This window comes from Heterodontus francisci, chromosome 2 (genome assembly GCF_036365525.1).
Source record: "Heterodontus francisci isolate sHetFra1 chromosome 2, sHetFra1.hap1, whole genome shotgun sequence".
In the NCBI taxonomy this organism is placed as follows: domain Eukaryota; kingdom Metazoa; phylum Chordata; class Chondrichthyes; order Heterodontiformes; family Heterodontidae; genus Heterodontus; species Heterodontus francisci.
This window is the reverse complement of record NC_090372.1, coordinates 177,820,922-177,841,413: the sequence shown is the minus strand read 5'-3', so window position 1 is coordinate 177,841,413 and position 20,492 is coordinate 177,820,922. Positions and strand designations below refer to the sequence as shown.

Here is a 20,492-nt window from a genome sequence, read left to right as displayed (position 1 = left end):
GACTTTGGGGAGTCGGGGTGAGTTACCTGCCGCATGATTCCTAGTCTCCGACCTGCTCTTGTAGCCATAGTATTTATATGGCTACTCCAGTTCAGTTTCTGATCAATGGTAACCCCCAGGATGTTGATAGTGGGATATTCAGCGATGGCAATGCCATTGAATGTCAAGGGGACATGGTTAGATTCTCTCTTGTTGGAGATGCTCATTGTCTGGCACTTGTGTGGCGCAGATGTGACTTGCCACTTGTCAGCCCAAGCCTGGATCTTGTCCAGGTCTTGCTGCATTTCTACACGGACCGCTTCAGTCTCTGAGGAGTCGCGAATGGTGCTGAGCATTGTGCAATCATCAACAAACATCCCCACTTCTAACCTTATGATTGAAGGAAGGTCATTGATGAAGCAGCTGAAGATGGTTGGGCTTAAGACGCTACCCTGAGGAACTCCTGCAGTGATGTCCTGGAGCTCAGATGATTGACCTCCGACAACCAGAGTCGTCTTTCTTTGTGCTAGGTATGACACCAACCAGCAGAGAGTTTTCCCCCTGATTCCCATTGTCTCGAGTTTTGCTCGGGTTCCCTAATGCCATACTCTGTCACATGCTGCCTTGATGTCAAGGACAGTCACTCTCACCTCACGTCTTGAGTTCAGCTCTTTTGTCCATCTTTGAACCAAGGCTGTAATGAGGTCAGGAGCTGAGTGGCCCTGGTGGAACCCAAACTGAGCATCACTGATCAGGTTATTGCTAATCAAGTGTTGCTTGATAGCACTGTTGATGACACCTTCCATCACTTTACTGATAGAGAGAAGATGGGGCGGTAATTGGCCGGATTGGATTTGTCCTGCTTTGTGTACAGGACATACCTGGGCAATTTTCCACATGGCTGGGTAGATGACAGTGGTGTAGCTAGACTGGAACAGCTTGGCTAGGGGTGTGGCAAGTTCTGGAGCACAAGTTTTGAGTACTGTTGCCGGAATGTTGACGGGGCCCATAGCCTTTGCAGAATCCAGTGCCTTCAATCATTTCTTGATATCACGCAGAGTGAATCAAATTGGCTAAAGACTGGCATCTATGATGCAGGGGACTTCAGGAGGAGGCCGTGATGGATCATCAACTTGGTACTTCTGGCTGAAGATTGTTGCAGATGCTTCAGCCTTATCGTTTGCACTGATGTGCTGGGCACCCCATCATTGAGGATGGGGATATTTGTGGAGCCACCTCCTCCAGTTAATGGTTGAATTGTCCACCACCATGCTGTTTGGCACGCAAGTAGCCCTGTTTTGTAGCTTCACCAGGTTGACACCTTATTTTGATGTATGACTGCTGCTCCTGGCATGTCCTCCTGCACTCATCATTGAACCCTGTTTGATGGTGATGGTGGAGTGGGGGATATGCTGGGCCATGAGGTTACAGATTGTGGTTGACTATAGTTCTGCTGCTGCTGATGGCCCACAGTGCCTCATGGATGCCCAATTTTGCATTGCTGGATCTGTTCAAAATCTATCCCATTTGGCATGGTCATGGTGCCACACATCACGATGCAGGGTATCCTCAATGTGAAGGCAGGACTTCATCTCCATAAGGACTACGGTGGTCACTCCTACCAATACAGTCAAGGGCAGATGTATCTGCGGCAGACAGATTAGTGAGGACGAGGTCAAGTATATTTTTCCCTCGTGTTGGTTCCCTCACTAAGTGCCGCATACGTAGTCGAGCAGATATGTCCTTGAGGACTCGGCCAGCTCAGTCAGTATTGGTGCTACCGAGCCACTCCTGACATTGAAGTCTCCCACTAAGTGCATTCTGCACCCTTGACACCCTCAGTGCTTCGTGCAGGTGTTCAACATGGAGGAGTACTGACTCATCAGCTGAGGGGGGGTGGGGGGTGAGTGTTAGGTGGTAATCAGGAGGTTTCCTTGCCCATGTTTGGCCTGATGCTATGATGCTTCATGGGGTCTGAAGTCGATGTTGAGGACTCCCAGGGCAACTCTTTCCTGGCTGTATACCACTGTGCTACCACCTCTGCTGGGTCTGTCCTATCGGTGGGACAAGACATACCCGGGGACGGTGACGGCGGTGTCTGGGACATTTTCTGTAAGGTATGATTGCGTGAGTATGACTGAGGCTGTTTTTTGATTAGTCTGTGTGATATCTCTCCCAACTTTGGCATAAGCCCCCAGATGTTAGTAAGGCGGACTTTGTCGGGTTGACAGGGTTGGGTTTTCTGTTGTCGTTTCTGGTGCCTAGGTCGATGCTGGGTGATGGTCCGGGTTCATTTCTTACTGAATTCGTAGCAGTTAGGTACAACTTAGTGGCTTGCTCTGCCATTTCAGAGGGCATGTAAGAGTCAACCACATTGTGGTTCTGGAGTCATATGTAGGCCAGACCAGGTAAGGACAGCAGATTTCCTTCCCTAAAGGGCATTAGTGAATCAGATGGGTAATGGTTTCATGGCCATCATTTGACAAGCTTTTTAATTCCAGATTTTTACTAATTGAATTCAAATTCCAGCTTCTTTTGTGGTGGGATTCGAACCAGTGTCCCCAGGCAATACCCTGCGTCTCTGGGTTCTTGTCCAGTGACAATACCACTACGCCACCGCCTCACCTGAGGTCTCCAACATCACAGATGCCAGCCATCAGCCAAATCGATTGACTCCACGTGATAGCAAGAAACAACTGATGGCACTGGATATAGCAAAGGCTATTGGCCCTGACAATATCCCAGCTGTATTACTGAAGACTTGTGCTCCAGAACTAGCTGCATCCCTAGCCAGTACTGCTACAGCGCAGTCATTTGCACGACAGTGTGGAAAATTGCCCAGGTATGTCTTGTCCATGTAAAGCAAGACAAATCCAATCTGGCCAATTAACGTCCCATTAGTCTATTCTCGATCATCAGCAAATTGATGGAAGTAGTCATTGGCAGTGCTATCAAGCTACACTTATATAGCAATAACCTGCTCATGAATGTTCTGTTTGGGTTCTGGCAGGGGCACTTGGCTCCAGGGCTGATTATAGCCTGAGACAGCAGGAAACAGCGAGAGCAGAGCCAGAGCATAAAGAGACCGGGAGAGAGAGCAAGAGTTCACTCAGACAGCGCCTGAGTTTTGAAAAAACGTCCAGTGACATCACAGGAAAGCTGCAAGGTGATTGGTTGGTGAGCAACTGCTATTAGGGAATAACTAGCTGGGTTTGTAACTGAAGTAACTAGAAAGGTCTACAGTTCTTTTTTTAATATAGTAGGTAGTGTTTTTTTTGGGGGGGAAATCAAGGTTCCTAGTGCAAATAACCTAATTTTTGGGTAATTTAAGGGAGTAAAAAGTGTGAAAAGAAGTGACATTATAGGAAAGCCGCAAGTTCATTGGTATGTACCTGGTAATTTGAATTACCTATTGTAAGTTGATTTCAGATTGAAGGTGAATAGGAGAAATATTTTACAGATAAAAAACTAAAGACCAGTCGGAAATTTAAAAAACAAATTAAAATCTAATTAAATAAAATAGCGATGCATGGCCAGGCGATGTGTTGTACCTGCATGATGTGGGAGCTGGTGGACCCCATTGTGGTTCCTGGTGAACACATCTGCAGCAAGCGTTGGCTGCTCGAGGAGCTCCGGCTCAGAGTTGATGAGTTGGAGTCTGAGCTTCGGACACTGTGACACATTAGGGAGGGGGGAGAGTTACCTGGATGCTGTGTTTCAGGAGACAGTCACACCCCTTAGATTAACTACCTTGAATTCGGCCAGTGGTCAGGGACAGGAGGGTGTGACTGTGAGTGAGGCAGGTAGAGGGATCCAGGAGGTAGTGCTGCAGGAGCCTCAGCCATTGTTCTTGTCCAACAGGTTCAAGATTCTTGCTCCCTGTGTGGACGAGAGCAGGGACTGCAGGGAGGATGAGCAAACTGACCACAGCACCGTGGTACAGGGAGCCATTCAAGTGGAGGGAGAAAAGAGAAATGTAGTCGTAATCGGGGATAGTATAGTTAGGGGCACAGACACTGTTCTCTGTGGCCAGGATCAAGAGTCCCGAAGGCTCTGTTGTCTAGCTGGTGCCAGGGTTCAGGATATCTCATCTGGTCTGCAGAGGAACTTGGAATGGGAGGGGAAAGATCCAGTTGTCGTGGTCCACGTAGGGACCAACGATGTAGGTAGAATGAGGTTAGAGGTTCTGCTGAGGGAATATGAATAGCTAGGTGCTAAATTAAAAAGCAGAACCAAAAAGGTAGTAATCTCCGGATTACTACCTGAGCCACGAGCAAATTGGCAAAGGGTCAATAAGATTAAAGAGGTAAATGCGTGGCTCAAAGATTTTTGTGGGAGAAATGGGTTCGAATTTGTGGGACATTGACACCAGTACTGGGGAAGGAGGGAGCTGTTCCGATGGGACGGGCTCCACCTGAATCATGCTGGGACCAGAGTCCTGGCAAATCGCATTACTAGGGCTGTTGATACGGCTTTAAACTAAATAGTGGTGGGGGAGGGTTCAGTTGCATGGAGAAACAGGAAGTTAAAGGAGAAGGTAGGAGTGCAGGTCAGTGGTGAGTTTGATTGTTGCCAAACTGCAAGAAGTATACTGGTTAAACCAGAAGAGAGAAATAATAAACAGGCAAATAAAGCATCAGTGCTGAGGGGCAGGTTAGGGGGTATAGCCCAAATAAGAGTTATATATATAAATGCACGGAGTGTAAGGAATAAACTAGATGAGCTGCAGGCGCAATTTTCAAATGGAAGATTATGATGTGGCCATTGCGGAGACGTGGCTGCAGGATGGTTGGGGCTGGGAACTAAATATACCTGGTTCTAAAGTTTACAGGAGGGACAGGGAAAATGGCAGAGGGGATAGAGTAGCCTTACTGATTCGTAATAATTTCACATCATTGGTGAGGGAGGATATAATAAGGGGAAAGTATCCAGTGGAGTCCTTTTGGGTGGAATTGAGGAACAGAAAAGGATCTAAAACTTTAATAGGTGTTGTGTATAGACTACCTGGTAGCAGTTCTGAGGTGTTAGATTGTATAAAAGCACAAATTAGGCAAGTGTGTAACAAAGGCAGAGTAGTATTAATGGGGGATTTTAACTTACACATAGATTGGGAGAGGCAGACTAGTACCTGTCAGAAAGGTAGCGAATTTCTCGAATGTGTCCGTGATAGTTTCCTGCAGCAATATATCCTAGATGTAACAAGGGGGCAGGCAATATTAGATTTAGTTATGAGTAATGAGCCAAATTTAATGAGTAGTCTAACTGTGCATGCACATTTATCAAATAGTGATCACAACATGATCGAATTCAAGGTAGGATTTGAAAGTGAAAAGCACGTATCAGCTACTAGAATTTTAGACTTGGGTAAGGCTGACTTTACTGGGATGAGACAGAGACTGTCCACGGTAAACTGGGTAGATCTGTTAATGGGTCAAACGACTGAAGAACAGTGGAGAATATTTAAAGAAGCATTTAACGAAATACAGAGCGAGTATATACCCCTGAGAGGAAAAATCTACACTTCACAGAAAAAACAGCCATGGACAACTAAACAGATTAGGGATAGCGCAAAACTAAAAGAAAGGGCTTACAAAAATGCAAAACGCAGCACAGATCCGGCCGAATGGGGTCGATACAAAGACCAGAAAAGAGTCACAAAGCAGCGTATAAGAGCTACTAAAAGATTATGAAAGGAAACTTGACAGAAATCTTTGCATCCTCATTGGCTGCAGGTGAGGTCCCAGAGGATTGGAGAATAGCCAATGTTGTTCCTTTGTTTAAGAAGGATAGCAAGGATAATCCAGGAAATTATAGGCCAGTGAGCCTTACGTCAGTGGTAGGGAAATTATTAGAGAGGATTCTTCGGGACAGGATATCCTCCCATTTGGAAACAAACGAGCTTATTAGCGAGAGGCAGCATGGTTTTGTGAAGGGGAGGTTGTGTCTCACTAACTTGATTGTGTTTTTTGAGGAAGTGACAAAGATGATTGATGAAGGAAAGGCAGTGGATGTTATCTATATGGACTTCAGTAAAGCCTTTGACAAGGTCCCTCATGGCAGACTGGTACAAAAGGTGAAGTCACACGGGATCAGAGGTGAGCTGGCAAGATGGATACAGAACTGGCTCAGTCATAGAAGACAGAGGGTAGCAGTGGAAGGGTGCTTTTCTGAATGGAGGGATGTGACTAGTGGTGTTCCACAGGGATCTGTGCTGGGACCTTTGCTGTTTGTAGTATATATAAATAATTTGGACGAAAATGTAGCTGGTCTGATTAGTAAGTTTGCGGACGACACAAAGGTTGGTGGAGTTGCAGATAGTGATGAGGATTGTCAGAGGACACAGCAGGCTATAGATCGGTTGGAGACTTGGGCGGAGAAATGGCAGATGGGGTTTAATCCGGACAAATGTGAGGTAATGCATTTTGCAAGATCTAATGCAGGTGGGAAGTATACAGTACATGGCAGAACCCTTAGGAGTATTGACAGGCAGAGCGATCTGGGGGTACAGGTCCACAGGTCACTGAAAGTGGCAACGCAGGTGGATAAGGTAGTCAAGAAGGCATACGGCATGCTTGCCTTCATCGGTCGGGGCATAGAGTATAAAAATTGGCAAGTCATGCTGCAGCTGTACAGAACTTTAGTTAGGCCACACTTAGAATATTGCGTGCAATTTTGGTCGCCACACTACCAGAAGGACGTGGAGGCTTTGGAGAGGGTACAGAAGAGGTTTACCAGGATGTTGCCTGGTCTGGAGGGCATTAGCTATGAGGAGAGGTTGGATAAACTCTGATTGTTTTCACTGGAACGACAGAGGTGGAGGGGCGACATGATAGAGGTTTACAAAGTTATGAGAGGCATGGACAGAGTGCATAGTCAGAAGCTTTTTCCCAGGGTGGAAGAGTCAGTTACTAGGGGACATAGGTTTAAGGTGCGAGGGGCAAAGTTTAGAGGGGATGTGCGAGGCAAGTTCTTTACACAGAGGGTGGTGAGTGCCTGGAACTTGCTGCCGGGGGAGATGGTGGAAGCAGGTACGATAGTGACGTTTAAGAGTCATCTTGACAAATACATGAATAGGATGGGAATAGAGGGATACGGTCCTTGGAAGTGCAGAAGGTTTTAGTTTAGGCAGGCATCAAGATCGGCGCAGGCTTGGCGGGCCGCATAGCCCGTTCCTGTGCTGTCCTGTTCTTTGTTCTATGTTCTAGGTGAGTGAGCAAAACTGTGGCAGATGGATTTCAATGCGGGCAAGTGTGAGATTATCCATTTTGGACCAAAAAAGGAGAGAGCAGGGTACTTTCTAAATGGGAAGAGGTTAAGTACAGTGGATGTTCAAAGAGACTTGGGGGTTCAGGTGAATAAATCTTTAAAATGCCACGAGCAAGTGCAGAAAATAATCAAAAAGGCTAATGGAATGCTAGCCTTTATATCTAGAGGATTGGAGTATAAAAACAGAGCTTATACTGCAGCTGTACAAAACCCTGGTTAGACCTCACGGAGTACTGTGAGCAGTTCAAGGCACCACACCTTAGGAAGGATATATTGGCCTTGGAGGGAGTTCCCCCAATGTAGTTTACAAGAATGATACCTGGACTACAGGGGTTAAGTTACGAGGAGAGATTACACAAAATCGGCATGTTGTCGCTAGAATTTAGAACGTTAAGGGGTGATCTGATCGAAGTCTTCAAGATATTAACAGGAAAAGACAGGCAAGATAAAGATAAACTATTACCACTGGTTGGAGATTCTAAAACTAGGGGCAATAGTCTAAAAATTAAGGCCAGACCGTTCAGGAGAGATGTTAGGAAGCACTTCACGCAAAGGGTGGTAGAGGTTTGGAACTGTCTCTGACAAACAGCAATTGAAGCTAGAACAGTTGTTAATTTTAAATCTGATTTTGATAGATTTTTGTTAAGCAAAGATATTATGGGATATGGGCCAAAGGCAGGTATATGGAGTTAGGCCGCGGATCAGCCATGATCTCATTGAATGGCGGGACAGGCTCGAGGGGCTGAATGGCCTGCTCCTGTTCCTATGTTCCTATGTCCGAATATGGACAAAAAAGCCAAATTCCGCAGTTAAACGAGTGGCTCCTCTTGACTGTGTGGCATCTAGGAGCCCTAGTAACATCAATGTCGATGGGAACTAGCTGAAAAATCTCCGCTGACAGGAGTCAGACCTGGCCCAACGAAGATGGTTGTGGTTGTTGGAAGTCAATCATCTCAGCCCCAGGCCATTGCTGCAGGCGTTCCTCAGGGTAGTATCCTCAGCCCAAACATCTTCAACTGCTTCATCAATGATGTTCCCTTCATCATAAAGTCAGAAGTGGGGATGTTTACTGATTCCACAGTATTGAGTACCATTCGCAACTCCTCAGTTACTGAAGCAGTGTGTGTTACATGCAGCAAGACCTGAACAAAATTCAGGCTTGGGCTGCAAAGTGACAATTGACAATTGCACCATGCAAGTGCCAGACAATGACCATCTCCAACAAGAGAGAATCTAACAGTGTCCCCTTGACATTGAACGGCATTACCATTACTCAATTCCCCACCATCAACATTCTAGGGGGGTGGGGGGGAGTTACCATTGACCAGAAACTTCCAGATCTTAGCAAACTACTGTGTGTTTAAAAACAAGTCGTCTCATTTCCCCCTCAAGTTCTTAATTAAAATCAATGACCTCTATTCTGACCCACTTTTCAGAGGAAACAGTTTTTTACTACTTGCCTTCATGCCAGAGAGTTGTAAATGACTCCATGACTCTGTGACTTCAGACCCAGAGCACTTTTAACTGATCTCTTTAATGGCCGAGCAAACTGGAAAGTTGCATCAAACTGCTCCAGATAAAATGAATACGAATAAACCCGGATGGATCACCTGCCATTGACCCAGGCACAGGAAATGGCAAAGGTGCGCCCTGCTCAGATGCCACCGCAAAGTCTTCCTTAATAACATCTGGGGACTTGTGACAAAATTGGGAGTAGTGTCCCACAGGCTAGTCAAACAACAGCCTGACATAGTCATTCTCACAGAATTATGTCTTGCAGCCAATGCCCCAGACTTGTCCATCACCATTCTTTGGTTTGTCCTGCCTGCCACCAGCACAGACCCACCAGAGGTGGCAGCACAAGGGTATGCCGATGAGAGGGAGTGTCCTTGATCGTCCTTAACATTGTCTCTGGCCCCATGAAGACTCATGGCATCAGGTTAAATATAGGCAAAAAAACCTCCTGTTGATTGCCACCTCCTGCTCTCCCTGAGCTGATGAATCAGTACTCCTCCATGTTGAACACCACTTGGAAAAAGCACTAAGGATAGCAAGACCAGAAAATGTGCTTTGGGTGGGGGACTTGAATGTCTATCACCGAAAGTAGCTCGAACTGGCTGAGTCCTGATGGCCATTTTTGTCACACTGGGACTGTGGCAGGTGGTGAGGGAACCAACATGAGAGAAAAACCTCCTTGATTTTGTTTTCACCGATCTATCTGTCACAGATGCATCTATCCAGGATGGTATTGGTTGGAGTTAACAATGGCAAAATCCTTGTGGAGGTGAATCCTCTCTTCACGTTGAGGGCAATCTCCATTGTGTTGTTTGACATTACCACTGTGCTTCATGGGATAGATTCACAACAGATCTAGCAGCTCAAAACAGGGCATCCATGAGGCACTTCAGGCCATCAGCAGCAGCAGCAGCATTGTATTAAAGCACAATCTGCAACCTCATGGTCCGGCATATCCCTCACGTTCCCATTACTCGTTAAGCCAGGGGATCAACCCTAGTTCAATGAGGCGTGTAGAAGAGCATGCTGGGAGCAGCACATGCATGCTAAATAACAGAAGCAGCATCCTAATGACAGATAAGCGATCCCACAACCAACAAATCAGATCAAAACTTTGCAATCTCTCCACATTCAGGGGTGAATAATGGTGGCAATTGAACAACTAACTGGAGGAGGAGGCTCCGCAAATATCTGCTTCTTCAATGATGGCAAAGTCAAAGACAGGGCTGAAGCATTTGTAACCATCTTCAGCTAGAAGTGCCGAGTGGATGACCCATCCCAGCCTCCTCCTGAGGTCTCCAGCATCACAGATGCCAGTCTTCAGCCATTTCAGTTCACTTCACGTTATGTCAAGAAACGGCTGAAGGCTGTGGGACCTGACAGCATCCGGTAATAGTACTGAAGACTTGTGCACTAGAACTAAGTGTGCCCCTAGCCAAGCTGTTTGAGTACAGTTACAGCTTTGGCATCTGCCTGACAAGGTGGAAAATTGCTCAGGCATGTCCTGGCCACGAAAAGCAGGACAAATATAATCCGGACAATTACTGCTTGAGCAGTCTGGTCTCAATCGTCAGCAAAGTGATCCAATTGTCGTCGACAGTGCTGTCAAGTGGCACTTGCTCAGCAATAACCTCACTGCTCAGTTTGGGTTCTGCTTGGGCCACTCATTTTCTGACCTAATTGCAGCTTTGGTCCAAACATGGACAAAAGAGCTGAACTCGAGAGGTGAGGTGCGACTGATTGCCCTTGACATTAGGACAGCATTTGACCGTGTGTGGCATCAAGGAGCCCTAGCAAAAGTGGAGACAGTGGGAATCGGGGAAAACTCTCTGCTGGTTGTAGTCATACCTAGCACAAAGGAAGATGATTGTGGTTGTTGGTCAGTAATCTCAGTCCCATGACATCACTGCAGGAATTCCTCAGGATAGTGTCCTCGGTCCAACCGACTTCAGCTGCTTCATCAATGACATTCTCTCCAACATAAAGTCAGAAGTTCTGATCACTGATTGCACACTGTTCTGTACCATTCGCAACTCCTCAGAGACTGAAGCAGTCTTTGTCTGCATACAGCAACATTCCGGCTTGGGCTGATAAGTAGCAAGTAACCATCTCTAGCAGCGAGAATCTCACCACCACCTTCTCGAGGGCAATTGGGGATGGGCAATAAATCCTGGCCTAGCTGGCGACGCTCACATCCCCTGAACGAATAAATGAAAAAAAAACTAACTTTGAGTGCTTTAATTAAAGCGCCCCATAACCACCTCTGCTGCCTTTCCATGTTTTTTCCATGGTGCATCACTTCACACTTGTCGACATTAAATTGCTTCTGCCACGTGTTTTCTGAGCTGACGTATGTCCTCCTGATGTTTGCTGCTTTGCCAAGTTCTGTACCATCCTCACAGTTCTCTTAACCATCACTGAAACGTGGATAGGTGAGGGGGAGGAATGGTTCTTGGAGGTACCTGGTTATAGATGTTTTCATAAGATTAGGAATGGTGGTAAAAGAGGTGGGGGGGTGGCATTGTTAGAAATAGTGTAACAACTGCTGAAAGAATTTTCGAGGAGGATCTGCCGACTGAGGCACTGTGGGTTGAGGTCAGGAACAGGAAAGGAGCAGTCACCTTGATGGGAGTTTTCTATCGGCCCCCCAATAGCAGCAGGGAGGTGGAAGAGCAGATTGGGAAACAGATTTTGGAAAGGAGCAGAAGTCACAGGGTAGTAATTATGGGGGATTTCAACTTCCCAAATATTGATTGGCAACTCTTTAGATCGAATAGTTTGGATGGGGTAGTGTTTGTGCAGTATGTCCAGGAAGCTTTTCTGACTCAGTATGTAGACTGCCCGACCAGAGGGGAGGCAATATTGGATTTGGTACTAGGTAATGAACCAGGGCAAGTGATAGAGCTGTTGGTGGGCGAGCACTTTGGAGATAGTGATCACAATTCTGTAGCATTCACTGTGGTAATGGAGAGGGATAGGTATGTGCAACAGGGCAAGGTTTACAATTGGGGGAAGGGTAGATATGATGCTGTCAGGCAGGAACTGAGGAGCATAAGTTGGGAGCATATGCTGGCAGGGAAGGGCACGGTCGAAATGTGGAACTTTTTCAAGGAGCAGATAGTAGGGGCCATTGATAAGCATGTCCCTGTCAGACAGGGAAGGGATGGTCATGTGAGGGAACCGTGGTTGACAAGAGAGGTTGAGAGTCTTGTTAGGAAGAAGAAGGATGCGTATATAAGGTTGAGGAAAAAGGGCACAGGCATAGCTCTGGAGGGATACAAGATGGCCAGGAAGGATCTGAAGAAAGGGATTAGGAGAGCTAAGAGAGGGCATGAAAAATGCTTGGCGGGTAGGATAAAAGAAAACCCCAAGGCCTTTTACGCGTATGTCAGAAATATGAGGATGACTAGGGGGACCGTAGGTCCGGTCAAGGACAATAGCGGGAGACTGTGTGTTGAGCCGGAAGAGATAAGTGAGGTTTTGAATGAGTACTTCTCTTCGGTATTTACGAATGAGAAGGGGTGTATTACTGAAGAGGACGGTGTGAAACAGACTGGTAAGCTCGAGGAAGTGCTCGTTAGGAGGGAAGATGTGTTGGGGTTTTTGAATAACTTGAAGATAGACAAGTCTCCCGGGCCTGACGGGGTATATCCAAGGATGTTATGGGAAGCAAGGGATGAAATTGCAGAGCCGCTGGCAATGATCTTTTCATCTTCTCTGTTGACGGGGGTGGTACCAGGTGATTGGAGGGTGGCAAATGTTGTGCCCCTGTTCAAGAAAGGAAATAGGAACAACCCTGGGAATTACAGGCCAGTTAGTCTTACTTCGGTGGTAGGCAAGTTGATGGAAAAGGTGCTGAGGGATAGGATTTCTGAGCATCTGGAAAGACACTGCTTGATTCGGGACAGTCAGCACGGTTTTGTGAGGGGTAGGTCTTGCCTCACAAGCCTGATTGAATTCTTTGAGCAGGTGACCAAGCAAGTGGATGAGGGTAAACCAGTGGATGTGGTGTACATGGATTTTAGTAAGGCATTTGATAAGGTCCCCCATGGTAGACTTATGGAGAAAGTCAGGAGGCATGGGATAGTGGGGAATGTGGCCAGTTGGATTAAGAATTGGCTAACTGATAGAAGGCAGAGAGTGGTCTTAGATGGTAAATACTCAGCCTGGAGCCCAGTTACCAGTGGCGTGCCGCAGGGATCAGTTCTGGGTCCTCTCCTGTTTGTGATTTTTATTAACGACTTGGATGAGGAAGTCGAAGGGTGGGTCAGTAAATTTGCAGATGATACAAAGGTTGGTGGAGTTGTGGATACCGAGGAGGGCTATTGTCGTCTGCAAAGGGACTTGGATAGGTTGCAGTGCTGGGCTGAAAAGTGGCAGATGGAGTTTAACCCTGAAAAGTGTGAGGTCGTCCATTTTGGAAGGACAAACACGAATGCAAAATACTGGGTTAACGGTAGGGTTCTTGGGCATGTGGAGGAGCAGAGAGACCTTGGGGTCTATGTGCATAGATCGTTGAAAGTTGCAACTCAAGTGGATAGGGCTGTGAAGAAGGCATATGGGGTGTTAGCGTTCATTAGCAGAGGGATTGAATTTAAGAGCCGTGAGGTGATGATGCAGCTGTACAGGACCTTGGTAAGGCCTCATTTGGAGTACTGTGTGCAGTTCTGGTCGCCTCATTTTAGGAAGGATGTGGAAGCCTTGGAGAGGGTGCAGAGGAGATTTACCAGGATGTTGCCTGGAATGGAGAATAAGTCTTACGAGGAAAGGCTGAACATTCTAGGCCTCTTCTCATTAGAACGGAGAAGGATGAGGGGTGACATGATAGAGGTTTATAAGATGATCAGGGGAATAGATAGGGTAGACAGTCAGAAACTTTTTCCCCGGGTGGAGCAAAGCGTTACAAGGGGTCATAAATTTAAGGTGAAGGGTGGGAGATATAAGGGGGATGTCAGGGGAAGGTTCTTTACCCAGAGAGTGGTCGGGGCATGGAATGCCTTGCCTGGGGAAGTTGTTGAGTCAGAAACTTTAGGGACTTTCAAACGGCTTTTAGATAGGTATATGGATAAAGGAGAATGATGGGGTATAGATTAAATTGTCCTTGACAGAGGACAAAGGATCGGCACAACATCGTGGGCCGAAGGGCCTGTTCTGTGCTGTATTTTCTATGTTCTATGTTCTAACCATGTACCAAATCATGTGAAACTATTGGCACAGTAGCGCAGTGGCTAGCACCGCAGCCTCACAGCTCCAGCGACCCGGGTTCGGTTCTGGGTACTTGCCTATGCAGAGTTTGCAAGTTCTCCATGTGACCGCGTGGGTTTTTGCCGGGTGCTCCGGTTTCTTCCCACAGCCAAGGGAAGGTGGGGATGTGGTAGGAATATGGGATTAATGTCTTTTTTTTTTTCCTTTTGGGCCTCCTTATCTCGAGAGACAATGGATACGCGCATGGAGGTGGTCAGTGGTTTGTGAAGCAGCGCTTGGAGTGGCTTTAAAGGCCAATTTTAGAGTGACAGCCTCTTCCACAGGTGCTGCAGAGAAATTTGTTTATCGGGGCTGTTGCACAGTTGGCTCTCCCCTTGCGCCTCTGTCTTTTTTCCTGCCAACTACTAAGTCTCTTTGACTCGCCACATTTTAGCCCTGTCTTTATGGCTGCCCGCCAGCTCTGGCGAACGCTTGCAACTGACTCCTACGACTTGTGATCAATGTCACAGGATTTCATGTCGCGTTTGCAGACGTCTTTAAAGCGGAGACATGGACGGCCGGTGGCTCTGATACCAGTGGCGAGCTCGCTGTACAATGTGTCTTTGGGGATCCTGCCATCTTCCATGCGGCTCACATGGCCAAGCCATCTCAAGCGCCGCTGACTCAGTCGTGTGTACAAGCTGGGGATGTTGGCCGCCTCGAGGACTTCTGTGTTGGAGATATGGTCCTGCCACCTGATGCCAAGTATTCTCCGGAGGCAGCGAAGATGGAATGAATTGAGACGTCGCTCTTGGCTGACATACGTTGTCCAGGCCTCACTGCCATAGAGCAAGGTACTGAGGACACAGGCCTGATACACTCTGACTTTTGTGTTCCGTGTCAGTGTGCCATTTTCCCACACTCTCTTGGCCAGTCTGGACATAGCAGTGGAAGCCTTACCCATGCGCTTGTTGATTTCTGCATCTAGAGACAGGTTACTGGTGATAGTTGAACCTAGGTAGGTGAACTCCTGAACCACTTCCAGAGCGTGGTCGCCAATATTGATGGATGGAGCATTTCTGACATCCTGCCCCATGATGTTCATTTTCTTGAGGCTGATGGTTAGGCCAAATTCATTGCAGGCAGCCGCAAACCTGTCGATGAGACTCTGCAGGCACTTTTCAGTGTGAGATGTTAAAGCAGCATCGTCAGCAAAGAGGAGTTCCCTGATGAGGACTTTCCGTACTTTGGACTTCGCTCTTAGACGGGCAAGGTTGAACAGCCTGCCCCCTGATCTTGTGTGGAGGAAAATTTCTTCAGAGGACTTGAACGGGGGATTCATGTAGGATTAGTATAAATGGGTGGTCAATGGTCGGCACAGACTGGGTGGGCCAAAGGGCCTGTGTCTCTAAATAAATAAATAAGTATTTAGATGAGCACTTGAAACGCCATAGCATACAAGGCTACTGGCCAAGTGCTGGACAATTGGATTTGAATAGTTTGGTGCTTGATGGCCGGCACAGACATGATGAGCTGAAGGGCCTGTTTGTGTGCTGTATAACTCTGTGACTCCATGACCTTCATCAACCCTTTCTGTTATATTCTTCAGGTTAGTCAGATCCAATCTGCCTTTAACAAATCCAGGCTGGCTGTTCCTTATGAACAGTTGCTTCTCAAAGTGAGAATTAATTTTATGCTTGACTAGTCAAAGAAAAACTGCAAATGCTGGAAAGCTGAAAAAATTAACAATGCTGGCAACAGTTGGAAGTTGTGAAGGAAACCGATAAGTTGGTGTTTTTAGTTTGGATCTTTCATCATATCTGGAAGATAATGGGCAGTAAAAGAATTGGTCATTGCTTCATAGTGCCCATCTGTCTTCCACCAAGGATTTTGCCACTTGTTCAGTTTTAAAGCAGATTTAATCTTTATCCTCTGAGCAGGCGTATAGCTGATCAAATGGTGCAGGCAACATGAGGGATTTAACTGGTCATTTTACAGAGTGTAGCAGTTAGCATTATTGTTATACAGCCTTCGTATGAATTGGTCCTGTTTTACATGAATGTAAACTGTAGATTTTTAATAAGGAACATAATTTGAACACAAGTGTTCAACATTATCATCTGCTTAATATTTAAACAGTCTGAAAGCTGTTACTGTTTATCAGCCAAAATTCCAGTCATTCCAGTAATTCAGTGCTGCAGGAACATTTCACTGACTTGTATTTGATATTTATCTACAACTGTGGACCCCACCCAACCAGGCAGAACACATAAGCTAGAGATCTGTGCATTATACAATTCATTCTGTTAAGTAATGTGTCTTCTCAAACTGAGCATTATTGTTGTCATAGAAAGCAGAATTGAGTTTTTTTGAGGGGAAAAGAAAAATTTATGACGCTATTTATGTCCGATGTCACAGCAGGGAAAGTGTCATCTGAGATGATCAGTCAGCCATTGGCAGGACAGACCCACCAGAGGTGGTGGCACAGTGGTGTACAGTTGGGAGGGAGTTGCCCTGGGAGTCCTGAACACTGACTCTGGACCCATGAAGTCTCATGGCATCAGGTCAAACATGAGCAAGGAAACCTCCTGCTGATTACCACCGACAGCCCTCCCTCAGCTGATGAATCATTCTCCAGATGCTCCTCCATCTGGAACACGACATCCTCGAAGCACTGAGGGTGGCATTCACAATGTATTCTGGGTGAGGGACTTCAATGCCCATCACCAAGAGTGACTCAGTAGCACCACTACTGACCGAGCTGGCTGAGTCCTGAAGGACAAAGCTGCCAGACTGGGCAGTGACAGGTGATGAGGGAACCAACAAGAGGAAAAAACCTGCTTGACATGGCTCTAAACAATTTACCTGTAACCGATGCATCTGTCCATTGGTAGGAGTGACCACCGCACATTACTTGCGAAGCTGAAGTCCCGCCGTCACGCTGAGGACATCATGTTGTGTCTTATTACCACAGTGCTAAATGGGATAGATTCAGAACTGATCTAGCAGCTCAAAACAGGGCATCCATGAGGCACTTCAGGCCATCAACAGCAACAGAATTGTGGTCAGCCACAATCTGTCATCTTATGGCCTGGCATATCCCTCACTCGATCGTTACCATCAAGCCAGGGAATCAATTTTGGTTCAATGAGGAGTGTAGGAGAGCTTGCTAGGAACAACACCAGGCATACCTAAAAATGAGCTGCCAACCTGGTGAAACTGCAACACAGAACTACATGCATGCTGAACAATGGAAGCAACATGTGTTGGGCAGAGCTCAGCGATCCCATAACCAATGGATCAGATCAAAGCTCAGCACTCCTGCCACATCCAGTCATGAATGGTGATGGACAATCAGCTAACAGGAGGAGGAGGAGGCGGCTTCACAAACATCCCCATCCTCTTGAATGGTTAGAATGGACTTTATTATCCGAATATAGACTGGGATAGTCGCAGTGTAAAGGACAGAGAGGGGCAAGAGTTTCGACAGTGTGTTCAGGAGAATTTTTGGCAGTATCATGTTTCCAGTCCAACGAGAAAGCAGGCACTGCTTGACCTGGTTCTTGGGAATGGAGTGGGACAAGTGTCAGTAGGGGAACATTTAGGGGACCGTGATCATTTTATTGTCAAGTTTATGTTCGCTATGGAAAAGGACAAGGAACAATCCAGAGTAAGAATAATGAACTGAGGGAAAACTTCAATGGAGATAAGAATGGATCTGACCCAGATAAATTTGAATCAAAGGTTGGCAGGCAAAATGATATCTCAATAAATGGGCTGCCTTTAAGGAAGATGTAGTTTGGGCACAGTCGAGGTATATTCCTACGAACGAGAAAGGTAGGGCAAACAAATCCAGAGCTCCCTGGATGGCGAAAGAGATTGAGATTAAGGTGAAGAAGAAAGTATGTGCTTATAACCGATGTCAGGTGAAGAGTATAACCGTGAACCAAGCGGAATGTAGAAAGTTCAGAGGGGAAGTGAAAAAGCAAATAAGAGAAGCCAAGAGACTGGCAGCTAATATAAAAGGGAATCCAAAAGTTATCTTTGGACATACAAATAGTAAAAGGGTAGTGAAAAGAGGAGTGGGGTCGATTTAGGAACCAAAAAGGGGATTAATGCTTGGAGGCAGGGGGTGTGGTTGAGGTATTGAATGAATTCTTTGCATCTGTCTTGACCAAGGAAAAAGATGCTGTCCAAGTCATGGTGAAAGAGGAGGTAATTCAGACATTTGAATCAAGACATTTAACATTCATGAGGAGGAGGTGGTATTGGATAGTGTTATGTCACGACCGCTCAAGACAGAGGCCCCAATCAACTTATATATAATTCTGACTGCGGTAGGAACAACACACTCAGTTCAGTCCTGCCGCTCCACAGGTCGCATCGTACATATCTTGAAGCTTTCCCAAACCCAAGAAAGCCAAAGTCGAATTGAGCAATCCAGTAACCTCTGAATGAGGCGAACCAAACGGGTTATCTTTAGATATCAACAAATTAACTGTTTAATAGAAAAAAGCTAAAATCTTAAACACTAAGATAAACCAATATCTAAAGACCTTATAAGTTATTTAAAGAATCTAACTCCCGCATTCGCATACATATACCCAAACTATCAGTAGTTTAGTGTTTAATTAGCTGCCCAAAACACAGAAATAACAATAAAGTCTTTGCAGTTTACGTTTCCTGACTAACGGTCCTCTGATAGAAAGATCAAAGTCCACTTGCGGTCTTCCAAGGTCTGATGAATCCGATGATAGGAATTCGGCAGTTCACTTCAGCATTTGAAACATCAAACTCTTCTCCAGTGATGAGCACAGCAATTACAGTTCAGTAGTTCAAGTATTAATTTCGTTTTCCAGCGATGAACGCAGGCCAATAATTTGCTACCACTTTCAAAAGAGTCAATCTGGCTTGACTTTTCAGAATTTTGAGAGAGATTAATAAATAGGGTTTAAATGGACCGAGGGAGAGCTCTCCTCTTCCCTTCACGTGCCAGAACAGTCTGTGTCCCAACTGTCTCTAAACAAAAACAGTTTTCAAAGTCAAACGGCAACATTGTATGTCCTGTTCTCCCTCTCTGTTTGGCTGTATCCAGGGCAACCAAGATGCACTTTCTGGTAACTTCTGAAGCTGGCTGCCTGAAAGAAGTACTGATCTCTTACAGCCTTAAAGGCACACTGCATATTTCCCGGAAAAAAAACAGGATCATGGGAGCTGTACTTGAAATTGATAAGACACCAGGACCTGATGAGATGCATCCAAGGATGCTGAGGGAAGTGAGAGTGAAAATTAGAGAGGCGTGGCCGTAAATTTTCCAGTCTTCCTTCAAATCGTGTGGTGCAGAGGACTGGAGAATTGCAAATGTTACACCCTTGTTCAAAAAAGGGTGTAAAGATAAGCCCAGCAACTGCAAGCCAGTCAGTTTAACCTCAGTGGTGGGGAAGCTTCTCCAAACAATAATTTGTGACAAAATTAATTGTCATTTCAGCAAATGCAGGTTAATTATGGAAAGCCAGCACAGATTTGTGAAGGGCAAATCGTGGTTATCAACGAACTTGGAGATTTTTGATGAGGTAACGGGAAGGTTGATCAGTACAGTGTTGTTGATGGACATGAACCTCCAAAAGGCATTTGATAAAGTGCCACCCAACAGACTTTTGAGCAAAGTTTATAGCTCATGAAATAGAAGAGACAGTAGCAACATGAATACGAAATTGGCTGAGTGTTTTTCAGACAGGAGGAAGATTTTTAGTGGAGTTCTTTAAGGATCAGTGTTGGGACCCTTGTTCCTGATATTTATTAATGACTGAACCTTGGTGCAGAGAGCACAATTTCAAAATTTGTGGACCGTACAAAACTTGGAAGTATTGTGAGCTGAGAGGAGGATAGTGTAGAACTTCAAAAGGACATAGACAAGTTGGTGCAATGGGTGGACAAGTGGCAGATGAAATTTCATGCAGAGAAGTGTGAAGTGATTCATTTTGGTAGGAAGAATGAGGAGAGACCATATAAAATAAAGGGTGCAATTCTAAAGTGGTGCAGAAGCAGAGGGACTTGGGTCTATGTGTGAATAAATCATTGAAGGTGGTAGGACAGGCTGAGAGCTCGGTTAATAGAGCTTGCAATATCCTAGACTTCTTTAATAGGGGCATAGAATACAAAAGCTGGAAGTTAGCTTAAACTTGTATAGAACGCTGGTTCGGCCCCAACCAGGCTGTTGCGTCCGGGTTTGGGTGCCACGCTTTGGAAAAGATATGAAAGCATTGGAGAGAGTCCAGTAAAGATTCGCAAGAATGGTTCCAGGGATGAGGAACTTAAGTTATGCGGATAGATTGGAGAATTTGGGACTGTCTTCCTTGAAGAGAAGGTTGAGAGGAGCTTTGATAGAGGTGTTCAAAATAATGAGGTGTAGAGAGGGGAAAAGCTGTTCCTGTTGGTTGAAGGATTGAGAACAAGAGGGCACAGATTTACAGTTATGGGCAAAAGAAGCAATAGCAGCATGAGGAAAATTTTTTTTCACGCAGCAAGTGGTTGGGATCTGGAATGCA

General features: G+C 45.9%; 1 protein-coding gene across 5 annotated transcripts in view; it reads left to right on the top strand.

Annotated features, from left to right (window-relative positions):
• mpp7a (MAGUK p55 scaffold protein 7a) overlaps positions 1 to 20,492 on the top strand; it is a 594,283-nt gene that overhangs the window by 142,080 nt on the left and 431,711 nt on the right. Inside the window, exon 1 of one of the 5 annotated variants that reach the window (XM_068014192.1) lies at positions 3,027 to 3,145. The exons of the other annotated variants lie outside the window; for them this stretch is intronic. The gene's annotated coding sequence lies outside the window, so the exon portion shown is untranslated. Of the gene's footprint in view, positions 1 to 3,026; positions 3,146 to 20,492 lie in introns of those variants that run through there. 5 annotated transcript variants of the gene reach the window in all.